Source organism: Primulina tabacum, chromosome 1 (assembly GCF_025594145.1).
Source record: "Primulina tabacum isolate GXHZ01 chromosome 1, ASM2559414v2, whole genome shotgun sequence".
Lineage (NCBI taxonomy): Eukaryota > Viridiplantae > Streptophyta > Magnoliopsida > Lamiales > Gesneriaceae > Primulina > Primulina tabacum.
Window position 1 is genome coordinate 25,538,310 of NC_134550.1, and position 15,186 is coordinate 25,553,495.

The 15,186-nt window shown below is 32.6% G+C and overlaps 1 non-coding gene across 1 annotated transcript; it reads left to right on the top strand.

Moving 5' to 3' along the window:
* The first annotated feature begins 14,723 nt into the window (after positions 1–14,723).
* Positions 14,724–14,834, top strand: LOC142521504 (small nucleolar RNA R71). The gene has a single exon (XR_012814215.1). It is a non-coding gene; the product is annotated as a small nucleolar RNA R71 (small nucleolar RNA).
* The last annotated feature ends 352 nt before the right edge of the window (positions 14,835–15,186 follow it).

Below are 15,186 nucleotides of genomic sequence, written 5' to 3' on the forward strand. Positions count from 1 at the left end.
AGGCAAACCAGGAATCTCATCTGGAAAGACATCAGCAAACTCATACACCACTGGCAAATCCGCCAATGATGGACTCGATTTCAGTAAATCAACTAAATAGACAAGGAATCCTTCCGCTCCTTTCTGTAACAATCGAGTCATAGACAATACGGATATCAAAAGAATTTTAAATCGAGAACCCTTACCATAGAATTTCCACTCATCAGCCATCTCAGGTCTGAATCTCACAATCTTGTGGAAATAATCGACAGTAGCTCTATACTTGGTCAACATATCGATACCGATAATACAGTCAAAATCAGACAACCCAAGCACAATACAGTCTAACTCAATTTCATGCCCATCATACTGCAGTATACAATGTTTAACAGACTTCACTGCTATCAAACCTGTCCCCAACGGAGAAGAGACAGACACTAGAGCAGACAATGACTCAATAGGCAAAGAATGCATCAAAGAAAATCGCTCAGATATAAATGTATGTGATGCACCAGTATCTATCAATACATGTGCAGGATAACCAGAAATAAAACAGTTACCTGCAACAACATCGTCAGGTGCCTCCTGTGCCTGCTCCTCAGTCAAAGCGAACACTCTGGCCTGCTGTCTCGGAGGCTGGCTCACTGTCTGGCTTCCTCCTGGCCTCTGCTGTGACTGAGTAGACGGTGCTGGCTGGAAAGAATGAACAGCAGATGGTCGTCTCCCTGTCTGAGCCACTGATCCAGATGACTCTGTACCCTGTGATATCTGGGAATCTCTCTGAGGACAAACTCGAGCAAAATGTCCCTGCTGCCTACAAATACGGCAACTGCCGAACACTCCTCGGCACTGCTCAGTGGAATGCTTACCTCCACAGGTGCTGCAATAGGGTCCTGTATAACTCTGGCCTTGACCAGTCTGTCTCGAGCCACTAGAACTGGACGAACTGCTGCCAGACTTCTTGAACTGCTTCCCTCTAGCTTTCAAGAAATCCTTCTTTCCGCCACTACTGCTGCCACTTTCAAACCGAAGAGGTTGTTGCTGTGGTCTCGGTGCTTGTGGCACAAACAAAGCTCCTCTCTGTCTTATCAGACCGGCTTCGGCTCCCTTGGCTCGGTTCAGGGCATCAGTAAAATTATTCGGTCGCCCTGTGTTCACCAATGTAAAAATCTCGGGATTCAAACCATTGATGAACTGATCCGCAATAGCTTCTTCATTTTCGGCCACATGTGGAGCAAATCGCAATAGAGTAGAAAATTTAGTCACATATTCCTCAATGTTTAGCTGGCCTTGTCTCAAGTTTGCAAACTCCGCTCACTTATCCTTCCTGTACGACACTGGAAAGAATCTTTGATAGAATTCAATTCTAAAGACATTCCAGGTGATAGTCGTACCTCGATGTTCCAAGGTCCGCTTTGTGGTAATCCACCAGTTCTTTGCCACATCATGCAACTGGTGCCCTATCAGTTTCACTCTCCTCTCATCAGTATAGTCCAAGGACTCAAACAGCATCTCTATATAATCTAGCCAACTCTCGAAATCCACTGAATTCTCAGTACCCTTCAGAGTTGGTGGATGGAACGACTGAAACCTTTTCAATAATGTCTCCATAGGAGTGGCTGTAACGTCCATTGGAGGATTCGAAGTACTACCCTGTTCTAGTATTCTTCTCGGAGGCATATCTGATAATCAAAAGGGTTAGCAACCAAATACACAAATATGTTTCAGTCCTCCTCCGATCATCTTACTGCTGATCCAGAATCGGTGCTGATTCATTCTCAATAACACATGTCTTCAAATCAAGTCATATAAACAGATAAACATGCATTATAAAGAAGTAAATCATGCTAGTAATCAAAAGCAGGAAAGAACACACATTCTACCCCGCTCCCTAGCTCCTATCTCAATCTAAAGGATCTATCGCTCTGATACCACTTGTTGTGGGGACCCGGACGCTAATCATGTTCTTAATCATCATTAGGACAATTTAATCAATTATGATAAACAGGGTCTAAAATATTTTTTTTAAATTGCGGAACGTAATGGAATACATGCAAATATACATATCAGTATATTAAAAGTACAAGTCTGGTACTATATACAATCATTCGAGCTAAGGTTTAATAACTACATATCAAGTATTCCAAACCCTATCTCAGATCAAAGTCCGTAGTCTCCACTCTAATCACGATCTCTCTTCATCTCCTCGACCCTGAACCTGTCCCACCTGTTGTCATGTACACATACAAACACGACAACAGCCGGATAACTCCGGTGAGAAATAAATCCCAGTATAAATCAACGAAACATGCAGTTATATCAACAATGTAAAAGCATATAAAACATGTAACAAATATCAGTAACATGTAACAAAATCAGAAACATAATCAATATAAAATCGCCAATCAGACTCGTGACTCCACGTTTTAGACTAGACTCAATCCTAGTCTAGGGATCCCGGTTTCCAGACGTTGGCACTCCATATCGATCACCAGTAATAGAAAAAACTCCAATTCTATCCACATCGATATGGTATCAATCACCAGTAATAGAAGAAACTCCAATTCTATCCACATCGATATAACCAAACATCCAGTGTCTTGACCTAACCGTCACAGACTTTGGCGTTTTCACCAATTTCCTATCTTGTGACATCGTGCAATGTGCCCGTGGCGATCCCACCACTATCAGGCACTTCTTTCACAAGATTACTCGCCTAATACTCGTCTAATACATGCTTCCTATAAATCAATAGAACAAGCATATCAACTCAAATCAATAAACACAATCATAATAATAAGTATGTGATTTAGGGAAACTCAAGTATATCCTACTTGAGTCGATCTCCCAATACCACATTGACTTGTACCTTTCGTCTGTAGTCTTGGTCTTAAGCAATATCAGTTCTCAACTCAAGACTGTCTCTGTAAATCTGAAACGATATATCGAGAATCATAATATTAATATTCCATTCTTAATTCAACACTGAATCTGTTTAATCTGGATTTAAGTCAAATCAACGGCATAACGGCACAATCTCAGTATCCCCGTCAATACCAAATCAACAGACATCAATTACAAATCATAACTCATATCCGATACAATCTGTAATTCATTCATAATCCAAATCTGTCCGATTTCAAATCAATATAATCAGAAAATCATAACAATTCCATAATCAGTCTGTTTTTCAATCTGACTTCGATTCTACGATGTTTAACATATCCAGAACACCATATATGAATCATATCAAATTCCTACAACATCATATTTTCAAATGATACCAAAACTCAATAAAACTTACGTCCAGTTGTATCCTGCGTCGATAGGAATACAATACCGAAGTCGGATTCAAAATCTAACGGACGGATTTACCAAAACCAAACTTTTGGAATCAAGTTTGAAGCTTTTCTCGGGAGTTCTTCTTTTTTCCTCTGAAATTCTCAAGGAATGAATTGTATATATATATATATACATCAACGGTGCATGATACACCACATGTCGATTTTCCCTTTTGCATGCCTCGCGCATATGCGCGTCTTAGCCTCGCGCATATGCGCGAGACCTACTGTTGCAACATGTGACTTCCTCGGCAGCTCGCGTATATGCGCGTGAAACCTCCGCGCATGTGCGCGACATGTTCTGGAAATCAACTTTTGGCTACTGGACATCTCGCGCATGCGCGCGCTCCCCGTCGCGCATGTGCGCCCACTTCTCTGGAGTTGACTTTGAACCCTCGCACAGCTCGCGCATATGCGCGCACACCCACCGCGCATATGCGCGAGACCCTCTGCCTGTTTCGCGCATGTGCGCGTCTCATGTCGCGTATGTGCGCGAAAGGCACTGTCCTCGCACATACATCTTTTCATGCTGAATCAAATCGTGTCCCGATTAATCCTCTCATAATCATATCAAATTATAAATCAATAATTACAGATTACTAAGATTAAATTCTTGGGGATTACATTGCTTATGGGAATCAGGCAAATTCTTAGAGTGTGGAGCTCCTGAACATATGCTTAAATATTGCCCACACTGGAAGCAACCGACTTAGGACAGAGTATTTGCTATGCATGCCGAAGAGACAAATCTAGACACTACTCTTCTTACATGTATCATAGTCTGCCGGTTGCGAGAAGCTCAGGAATTCACGCCTCAACTCTATAAGTTTTTATGATTTTAAATGTAACAAGTATTAAAGTGCGAGTTTCCTTAATTGCGTGTTTAAGTTTTGAATTACATTTATTATGTTATATGAATATTATTTTCATGCATGTTGGTTATGTGTTGGGTTTGATTGTGGAACAGTATGCCTCCCAAACGTATGGTTGATCATGTGGATCATGGGTGTCGTGAGGAGGAGATGGTTTCCCCTCCACGTCCACCACCAGAACTTTAGGCACAGATTATTGTTGGCACAACCCAGTTCTTTGCACAGTTCACTGGGAACAATGCTAAAATGGGAAGGAGGATGAGACCGGAAGCGGTTTATGAGCGCTTTCGCCAGATGGACCCCAAGGAATTTGCAGGGACGACAGATCCTATGGTGGAAGAGTGATTGATTTAGTCCATAGATGTGATCTTCACATTTATGAAATTGCAGGAGTCATATGTGCCACCTACTTGCTGAAAGATGATGCTACACTGTGGTGGGAAGGAGTGTCAGTGACGGTGAACCTTGAGACCCTTACTTGAGAGGTCTTCAAGGAAGTGTTCTACTCAAAGTAATTCATAGATGATGTTCGCTCCCCACTGACTAGAGAGTTTATGACGCTAAGGCAGGGAGACTGCACTGTGATGGAGTTTGTGAGGAAGTTCGAGTAGGGGTGTCACTCTGTTCCTATGATTGCTAATAATCCAGCAGAGAAGTTGAGTCATTTTAAAGATGGTTTGCGGCTGATCTTGCGCCATGATGTTCATGTGGCTGGTCCTACAACTTTCTCTGTTGCTGTGACTAGAGCCTTAGTGGTTGAGTAGGATCAGAAATACATTGAGAACGATAAGCAGGGCAAGAGGCCTTGTCAAGCGCCTCAGTATCAGATTCAACAATAGAATAAGAAGCCATTTCAAGGACCATTCAAAGGCAGGGGACAACAACCCCAAAAAAGCTACTCAGAAGCCTAATGACTATCCTGTGTGTCCAAAGTTCAACCGCCAGCATGGAGGAGCTTGTTTATTGAAATCAGGCAAATGATTCAAGTGTGGAGTTCCTGAACATAGCTTAAATATTGCCCATAGTGGAAGCAACTGACTTAGGACAAAGTATTTTCTATGCATGCCGAAGAGACAAATCCAGACACTACTCTTCTTACATGTATCATAATTAATTCAGCACATTATAGTTTATTGGAATTTGGGATGAATGGTTCGAATTTTTGGGATATTGGTTTGGTGATTTTTTAATTGTAATAGGAAATTTTTTTGGATAGTGGATTCAGGCTGTACATGTGAGTAAGTTGCTACTACTTAAATAATAATTCACCCAAGTGTATGTTGTCTGCAAGTAATATATTTCGTAAGTACGAGATCGATCCTCAGAGAGGTTATTTTGAGTTTAAATTTATTAATTTATAGATTACCAAATGCAAGAATGAAGTTTACAAATTATAAATTTTGTCAAGGCTTGAGGATTTATTCTTGGTTTATGTAATATTGTTTAACTAAAAGTAAAACAAAAGAAACCACCATAAATAATGGTTCCAAGAAAATTAAACACACACATAATATAATATAGTTCTCACTATAGAAAATACCGAATTAACTGATATTTTATATATGGTACCTATGATTATAATTATAACTATATAAATAAATAATTGCATAAAGTAAATGTTAAATTAAATCATTATATTTCATTTAGAACAACCGGCAGAGCCACGCTATTGCTTAAATGAAATATATTGATTTAATAAGTTAGTTGCGGTAAAGTAAAAGTTAGTTGCGGAAAGGTAAATGTAAGTTGCGAAAAAGTAAAAGTTAGTTGCGAGAAAGTAAAAGTTAGATGCGAAAATTAAAAGTTAGTTGCGATAAAGTAAATGTTAGATTGTTAGATGTTAGTATTAAATCATAATATTTCATTTAGAACAACCGGCAGAGTCACGCTATCGTCTAAATGAAATATTATGATATTATTATATAATATATATATAATAATAATAATAATAATAATAATAATAATAATAATAATAATAATAATAATAAGTGATGAAATATTTATTGTATCAAAATTAAACAACAAATCAAGATAACCACTTTAATGGTATCAAGCATTTGATGTAAATTGATAACAACAAATAATTCATTTTTATACCTACAATAAAAATAAGTTAGCTAAATGAAAAGAAATAAAGAAAGAATATACAAAATATAAACAATCTTACTTCACCAAGAATGCATCCTCTTCACCTTGACATAATAGATTTAGCTTGCCATAAGCTTACTTTTGATCAACACTAAAATATCACTCATAGTTGAGAACATGAAAGAAAATATATTGGAACTTAGAACTTTGATACACACTCACACTATATTTTACAATGAGATAGAATGATTCTCAAGCTAGCACAAGGCCTCTATTTATAGGCCAAATGAGAGAAAGGGTCAAAATTTTTATTAATGCCATGTAGTTGCAATAGTATTCTTTGTCTCCTCCAAGTTCAATTCCCTGTCCCTTCTTTCAATGCTTTGTTCCACAACTTTAATCACCGAATTTGACTCTGCTCAAAACGGCAAACATGTGGAGAATTGTCTGTAGATGAATTTGGCCACTTGGTTCACCTCATTTGGTTAAATATTGAAATAGTTATGATTTTTTTACTATATGCTAGTCATAATAAAAGTAAATGTGTCCTCCTTTTGATATTTGCACAATTTGATCATCTTTTTAGGTGATCATGTCTTCTGCAAAGTTGTAGATAATTTCTCAAGGATTCCAAACATGTTTGAGTCACCTTCATTTGAATTTTCTAGCTTGAGTTATCATTCTTTTACCAACACGTAGAAAACCTTAAAATAAAACATATTTAGTAAGACAATTAAATATAAACAAACAATACTAAAATAACATAATTTTATAATTTTAATGAAACTTAAATTTTAAAATACAGGTTTTAACATATAATAAATTATTAATTTTAAATTTTATCACACCCCCACACTATCTTATTACTAGACCCTTAGTAATAAACTTTATCGGAAAATCACAACCTAGATTCTTTATTCCTTTTATATATTCAAATACAAACATATTTATTAAAAACAAAATCATATACCGATTTATATATATATATATTTTCGTTTAATATAATAATATATAATTAAATGTGTTTTTATTATTATTCTTATTTTCACATAATATATAAAGTAACAATATATATATATATATTTTTTTTTTTAAATTTCTAAATTTTTTATAATAATATAGTCAAAAGATAATTCACACCACCCACCATAACATGTATAATATCAAGAATATTATTGTAAAAGCCCCAACTCCATATATTCTTTCAGGTCAAAATGTTTAAGGAATAGCTAGTTTTCACTCATGGAGTTGGAATGAATATTAACTCTCATTGAAAAAGGCTAAGTATTAAAGCAGACAATTAATTAAACTAATATTGAAAACAAAATAGGAAAATTTACAAAGAATAAAATCCCCATTTGAAACTTATCTAGCACAAACAAATTTTTTGTTTTTTGTTTTTTTTTTTGAACACAATATTTTTTTTTGAACACAATATTGATGTTTTTAGAACACATTGATAGTACATCAATCAAAGCTAAAAAAATTACAATGAATAAAGTATTTTGCAGTCCGTTATATATTTACTTCTTTTTTTTTTCTTTTTTCAATAAATATTTTTTTTAGGGGAGTTATATTCTTGTAATTAACCATTTTTTAATAATCAATAAAAGTTTATTAATTGTTTTCTCATTTCTCACCACTCACTCACAAAATATGTGTGAGTATATATTATACTTTTACAAAAGAATTCTTTCAATTATACATGTTAGCAACCATACAAACCATATCTTTTAACTATATTCTCATAAAAATTTTAGAAATTATTTTATTTGAAAACACATACAATTATATATATATATATATATATATATATATGAACACATCTATTATATATTTTATATTAATTGATCAAAATATATATAAATTGGTACATATGAAAAATTAATTTTTCTTTTAGTCTGTATTTTGAATATAATGAATATTAAAATCTAGTGTATTGTGATTTTCCAATAATTATTAACTAATGCGTCTCAGGTGCATTTTACTGACACCTTACTCAACATTGAACTAAAAATTATTATTATTATTACTATATATAAGTATATATTTTAATTTTTATATAAAAAAACTAAAAGGAGAAGAAGAAGAAATTATTCATACCTTAAAGAAAAATATTAAAACATACCGTTGAATCACAAGTTTAGCATCACATGAATTTTCTTTTCTTACTTTTGGATGTTGGCCAATTAAATTGAGATAAGGATGGATCTGGTTCATGACTAAATTCTTGCAGTAAATCAATAAGTTCACCTTCACTTGTAGCAGAAACTAACATCCTTCGCGAAGCTAATGAAATAAATCCCTGTTCCACAACATCATCAAGAAACGATAACATTTTATCATAATAATTGTTAACATTTAACAAATCAATTGGCTTATTGTGGATATTTAATTGTGCCCAACAAACAGTATGAAATATTTCTTCCAAAGTACCGAAACCTCCTGGCAAAGCAATCAAAGCATCTGAATGTTCAATTATTTGAGTAATTCGTTCATACATGTTGTCCACTTTCATTTCTTCTCCTATTGTTGGTCCTGTAAGATTGGCTAAGGTAATCGGAATAATGCCTAAAACTTCACTTCCACCTGCATGCGCAGCTTTTGCAACTTTTCCCATGAGGCCAACTTCACCACCACCATATACCAAATGAATCTTTTTTTTAGCAAGTGTTATTCCAAGATTTTCTGCTACTTCTTCATAAATTGAATCTTTTCCTGCACTAGATCCACAAAATACACAAATATTTTTGATTTTACTTACCGTGGACGTTGATATGTTGAGAAATATGTTTTTTGTAATTGTTAGATCACAACATATGAATTTATAAGCGTAACATGCCAAAAGTCAATATTTGAACAGGAAATTATTATTATTAAAAGAAAATAAAAATGACAAAATTAAAACAAATATATACAGCGTAGTTGTGATTGTGGCTCACATCTTCCTCTGATTTTACGTTCAGTAACAGCTTCAACGCCTTCTATGAGTCGAGGATATGCTTCCCATCCAATTTTCTTATAAATTGGCAAATATGGTCTTTTAACGTCAGATTCCCAAGACGAAATTGTGTATATATATTTACTTATCTAAATAGATATGCGTTACTACAGTAGGATCTTTGTAAGGCTGATTCCACCGTCTATATTGATATTCCTCCTGTTGAAATTGCCATCATAGTTTAAGAAGTTCATTTTGCACGTACCCACTAGAATGCATATCAAGAACCTCTAGAAAATTATCCAAAGGCTCTTTACTCAGACCATTCTTAATGAATAAAATTTTATCTTCTCTATTCATTGATGTCATTCCAATATTTTTGCATTTTCCCTTACAAGTCCACCTTGCACATTTATGACATCCACCTATACGTTTAGCTCTTCGCTTTTTGGCATATGTGCTTTTACCAAATCATGGCATATGTCTTATTATTAATTCACTTGCTTCCCCAACCAATCGGACTTTTGCTTCAATTATCAAACGGACATCATTCGGTATGTCATATGACATCATCAACCTTAGCCGCTCACATCTAGCTTTATAAATTTTTTTCAACGCATTATCAGGTAAACAAGCAAAATATTTACGAAGATTCATAATACACGCATCCATATTATTATTATTATATATATTTCAATTATTTTGGGAAAACTGAAGAAACCGACTTAAACAGTCACGGAGTACCGTTATCCGCCACTTAACTGGGAAATGAAATAGAATCTGCAAAACAAAATGAAAATATCAAACAACTATTGTGGATCATATAAAGGCATAAACTCATTATTAAGAATTTCATTTTCTATAAAAGGCTTAAGTCTTTGCCCATTAACTTTAAACACGTCATTATTTTTAGGATTTTCAATATCAACAGCACTATGAGGATAAAAAAATTTGACTATAAATGGTCCTGACCACCTCGATCTTAGTTTACCTGAAAATAAATGGAAACGAGAATTATAAAGCAAAACTTTTTGTCCAATTTCAAATGACTTTCTCATAATATTTTTATCATGAAAGGCTTTAGTTTTATCTTTATAAATCTTTGAATTTTCATATGCATCATTTCTTAATTCTTCAAGTTCATTTATTTGCAATTTTCTTAATTTAGATGCATCATCTAAATTAATATTAAATGCTTTAATTGCCCAATAAGCTTTATGTTCAAGTTCAACCGGTAAATGACAATGCTTACCAAAAACTAACCTATATGGTGACATCCCTAATGATGTTTTAAATGCAGTTCTATATGCCCATAATGCATCAGTTAATCTTAAAGACCAATCTTTTCGATTTGGATTAACTGTTTTTTCTAAAATTTGTTTTATTTCTCTATTTGCAAGTTCAACTTGACCATTACTTTGAGGATGATATGGGGTAGAAACTTTATGTGTAATGCCATATTTTCTTAACAAAGAAGAAAATGATTCATTTATAAAATGACTTCCCCCATCACTAATTATTGCTCTAGGTATTCCAAATCAGCTAAAAATATTTTCCTTTAAAAATTTCATAACAACTTTATGATCATTAGTTCTACATGCAATTGTTTCAATCCATTTTGAAACATAATCAACAGCGACTAAAATGTACGTATATCCAAAAGATAATTGAAATGGACCCATAAAATCTATCCCCCAACTATCAAATATTTCAATAATTATGATTGGATTTAAAGGCATCATGTTTCGTTTTGAAATTGATCCCATCTTCTGACAGTTTTCACAAGATTTGCAAAATAAATGCGTATCTTTGAATAAAGACAGTCAATAAAATCCACATTGTAAGATTTTTGTAGCTGTTTTATTGGATGAAAAATGACCTCCACATGCTCAGAATGACAAAATTTAATAACATTACTTACTTCATTGTCGGGTATGCATCGTCGAAAAATTTGGTCAGGACAATATTTAAATAAGTAAGGATCATCCCAATAAAATTTTTTAACTTCTATCAAGAATTTATTCTTATCCTGTGAATTCCAATGAGAATGTATTTTATTTGTCACAAGAAAATTTACAATGTTAGCAAACCCGGGCATAATAGTAGCATAAAACAACTGATCATCTGGAAAATTTTCATTTATTGGTATTTCATTATGAGATAATTCAATCATTATTCTAGATAAATGATCGGCAACAACATTTTCTTTTCTTTTTTTATCTTTAATTAAAATATCAAATTCTTGTAACAATAAAATCCACCATATTAATCTTGGCTTAGCATCTTGTTTATTTGATAAATATTTTATGGCAGAATGATCGGTGTAAACAATAGTAGTAGGACCAAATAAATAAGATCGAAACTTATCTAATGCAAAGACTACTGAAAGTAATTCTTTTTCAGTAGTTGAATAATTTATTTGGGCACTATTTAAGGTTCTACTAGCATAATAGATTGCATAAGGTTTTCCTTCTTTTCTTTATCCTAACACAGCTCCTATAGCATAATCACTTGCATCACACATTAATTCAAATGGTAAAGACCAATCTGGAGGTTGTAAAATAGGTGACGTTACTAAAAGATTAATAATTTTTTTAAAAGCATTTTCACATTTCTGAGTCCATTCAAATTGTGTATCTTTTGTTAAAAGATTTGAAATTGGTTTAGATATTATGCTGAAATTTTTTATAAACCTTCTATAAAATCCTGCATGACCCAAGAATGATTGAACTTCTTTGACCGTTTTTGGTGATGTTAAATTAGCAATAACATCAACTTTGGCTTTATCAACTTCAATTCCTTTTTCAGATATCACATGTCCTAAAACAATCTCAGATTTAACCATATAATGACATTTTTCCCAATTTAAAACAAGATTTTTTTCTTCACATCTTTTTAATACTTCTTCTAGATTTTTAAGACAATTTTCAAATGAGTTTCCAAAAACAGTTATATCATCCATAAAAACTTCTACATATTCTTCAATCATATCACTGAAAATACTTAACATGCATCTTTGAAAAGTAGCCGGAGCATTACATAAACCAAATGGCATTCTTTTAAATGCAAAAGTTCCGAAAGGACAAGTAAAAGTAGTTTTTTCTTGATCTTCTAATGATATAGGTATTTGATAATACCCCAAATACCCATCAAGAAAACAGTAATAAGAATTTCCTGCTACTTTTTCTAGAATTTGATCTAAAAATGGTAGTGGGAAATGATCTTTTCTAGTTGCATCATTTAATTTTCTATAATCAATACACATACGCCAACTAGATGGAATCCTAGCTTGTAATAACTCTCCCTTTTCATTTTTTATAACGGTGATGCCGGACTTTTTAAGTACTACTTGTGTTGGACTTACCCATTTACTATCTGAAATTGGATAGATAATTCTAGCGTCTAATAGTTTTAATACTTCATTCTTAACAACTTCCTTTATATGTGGATTTAACCTTCTTTGTGGTTGTTGATATGTTTTAGCATTTTCTTCCAAGTGAATTTTATGTGTACAAATTAAAGGATTCATACCTTTTATATCTTTCAAAGTCCATCCAATTGCATTTTTATATTTTTTAAGTAATTTAATCAAATCTTCTTCTTGATTTGGCAAAAGAGTGGAAGAAATTACAACATAAAATGTTTTATTTTAACCAAGAAATACATATTTCAATTCTAATGGTAAAACTTTTAATTCAAGTTTTGTATTATCATCTTCTTTAAAATTATTTTTAGACTCAAAACTTTCTATTGAAAAAACTTCAGATTGTTGATTTAAGTTTTCTTCTTGTATATTTTCTTCCAAAGTTGTTTCAATTTCATTATCATATTCATTTTCATTAATACTTGGTTGTTTACATAAATTGAACACATTAAGTTCTAGAGTCATATTTCCAAAAGACAATTTCATTATTCCATTTCGACAATTAATTAAAGCATTTGAAGTTGCTAGAAATGGTCGTCCCAATATTACTGGAATTTCATTATGTACTTCTATTGGTTGTGTATCCAAAACAATAAAATCTACAGGATATATGAATTTATCAACTTGAACCAACACATCTTCTACAATACCTCTAGGTATTTTGATTGACCTATCCGCCAGTAAGAGAGTAACAGGAGTGGGTTTTAATTCTCCTAAATTAAGTTTTTCATAAACTGAATAAGGAAATAAATTCACACTTGCTCCCAAATCCAACAAAGCTTTTTTAATTTTATTTTCTCCAATAATACATGAAATTGTTGGACAACCAGGATCTTTATATTTTAAACTAGAATTATTTTGAAAAATAGAACTTACTTGTTCAGCCAAGAATGCTTTTTTCTTCACATGCAATTTTCTCTTTACAGTACATAAGTCTTTTAAAAATTTTGCATAAGAAGGTACTTGTTTAATAGCATCTAATAATGGAATATTTATCTTCACTTGTTTAAAAACTTCATAGATATCAGAATCACTTTTTTGTTTTTTATGATTTGTTAATGCATGAGGAAATGGTGGAGGTTTATTTGACTTATTTAATATTTCAGATGATTTATCATTCACCATATTATTCTTAAAATTTAAGGTATCATCATTCTCAAAAGTATCAGGATTATCATCCTTACTCTTTGATTTTAAATGATCCTTGTTTTCATTACTATATGGATCATTAACTATTTTACCTATCACTTCTAAGGGTAATAACATATTTTATTTGATCAATTTTTTCATTTTTTAATTCTTGATTTTGATTTTTAGGATTAGGTTGAGGTTGAGATGGAAATTTTCTTTTTTCATGAATATTAAGTGCAGATGCAAATTTTGCAAGAGTTTCTTTCAAATCACTCATAGATTGACTGTTTTGAATATTGATAGACTCTTGCTTTTGGATAAATGCATGAATTACATCTTCAAAGTTTTTTCTTGGAGGTGTAACATAAGGAATATAACCTTGATGATTTTGGTTATTTTGAAAATATTGTTGTGACGGTTGTGCATTATTATCATTCCTCCAACTAAAATTAGGATGATTTTTCCATCCAGGATTATATGATGGTGAAAAAAGATCTAGTATTGGTTTTTTATAATTGTTAACATAATTTGCTTGTTCATGGAGACATTCTTTAAATGAAGGTAATGTTGGACAATCTTTTGTAGCATGATCATGTGTATCACATATATGACAAACAATTTCTTGAATACTTTTTAATTGACCACTCTTTTTCATTTCTAATGACTCAATTTTTCTTGCTAAAGATGCAAGTTTAGCTTGAATATCTATATCATCTTTAAGATTATAGATACCACCCTCATTTGTTGAATTATTGTTTTTAGTTGTTGGTGGTTCTATTGTGCCTATATTATCCCAATTTTGAGCATTTTCTGCTAATGAATCCAAATATTTCATAGCTTCATTTGGGTTTTTATCTTCAACAATTCCATTACACATGAATTCTATCATTTGCCTATCTTTAGGTATTAGACCTTCATAAAAGTGAGAAACTATTCTCCATGTTTCAAAACCATGATGTGGGCATGTATTAAGTAATTCTTTATATCTATCCCAACATTGATAAAACGTTTATCCTTGTTTTTGAGAAAAAGTTGTAATTTGTCTTTTAAAAGAGTTTGTTCTATGGGAAAGGAAAAACTTTTTGAGAAATTGTTGTTGCATTTCTTCCCATGATCTTATTGAACTTGATCTTAAATTTTGTAGCCATGTTTTAGCTTTATCTTTTAAAGAAAAAGGGAAAAACTTTAATCGAACTATATCCATGCTACAATTTTGATCATTATAAGTGTTACAAACTTCCTCAAATTCTCTTAGATGCAAATATGGATTTTCAGAATCTAAGCCATTAAAATTTGGTAAAAGTTGAATAATTTGAGGTTTGAAGTTGAAATTAGATGCATCAGGAGGAAAAACTAAACAAGATGGGGCACTAGTTCTAATAGGGTTCATATGGTGCCTAAGTGTTCTTA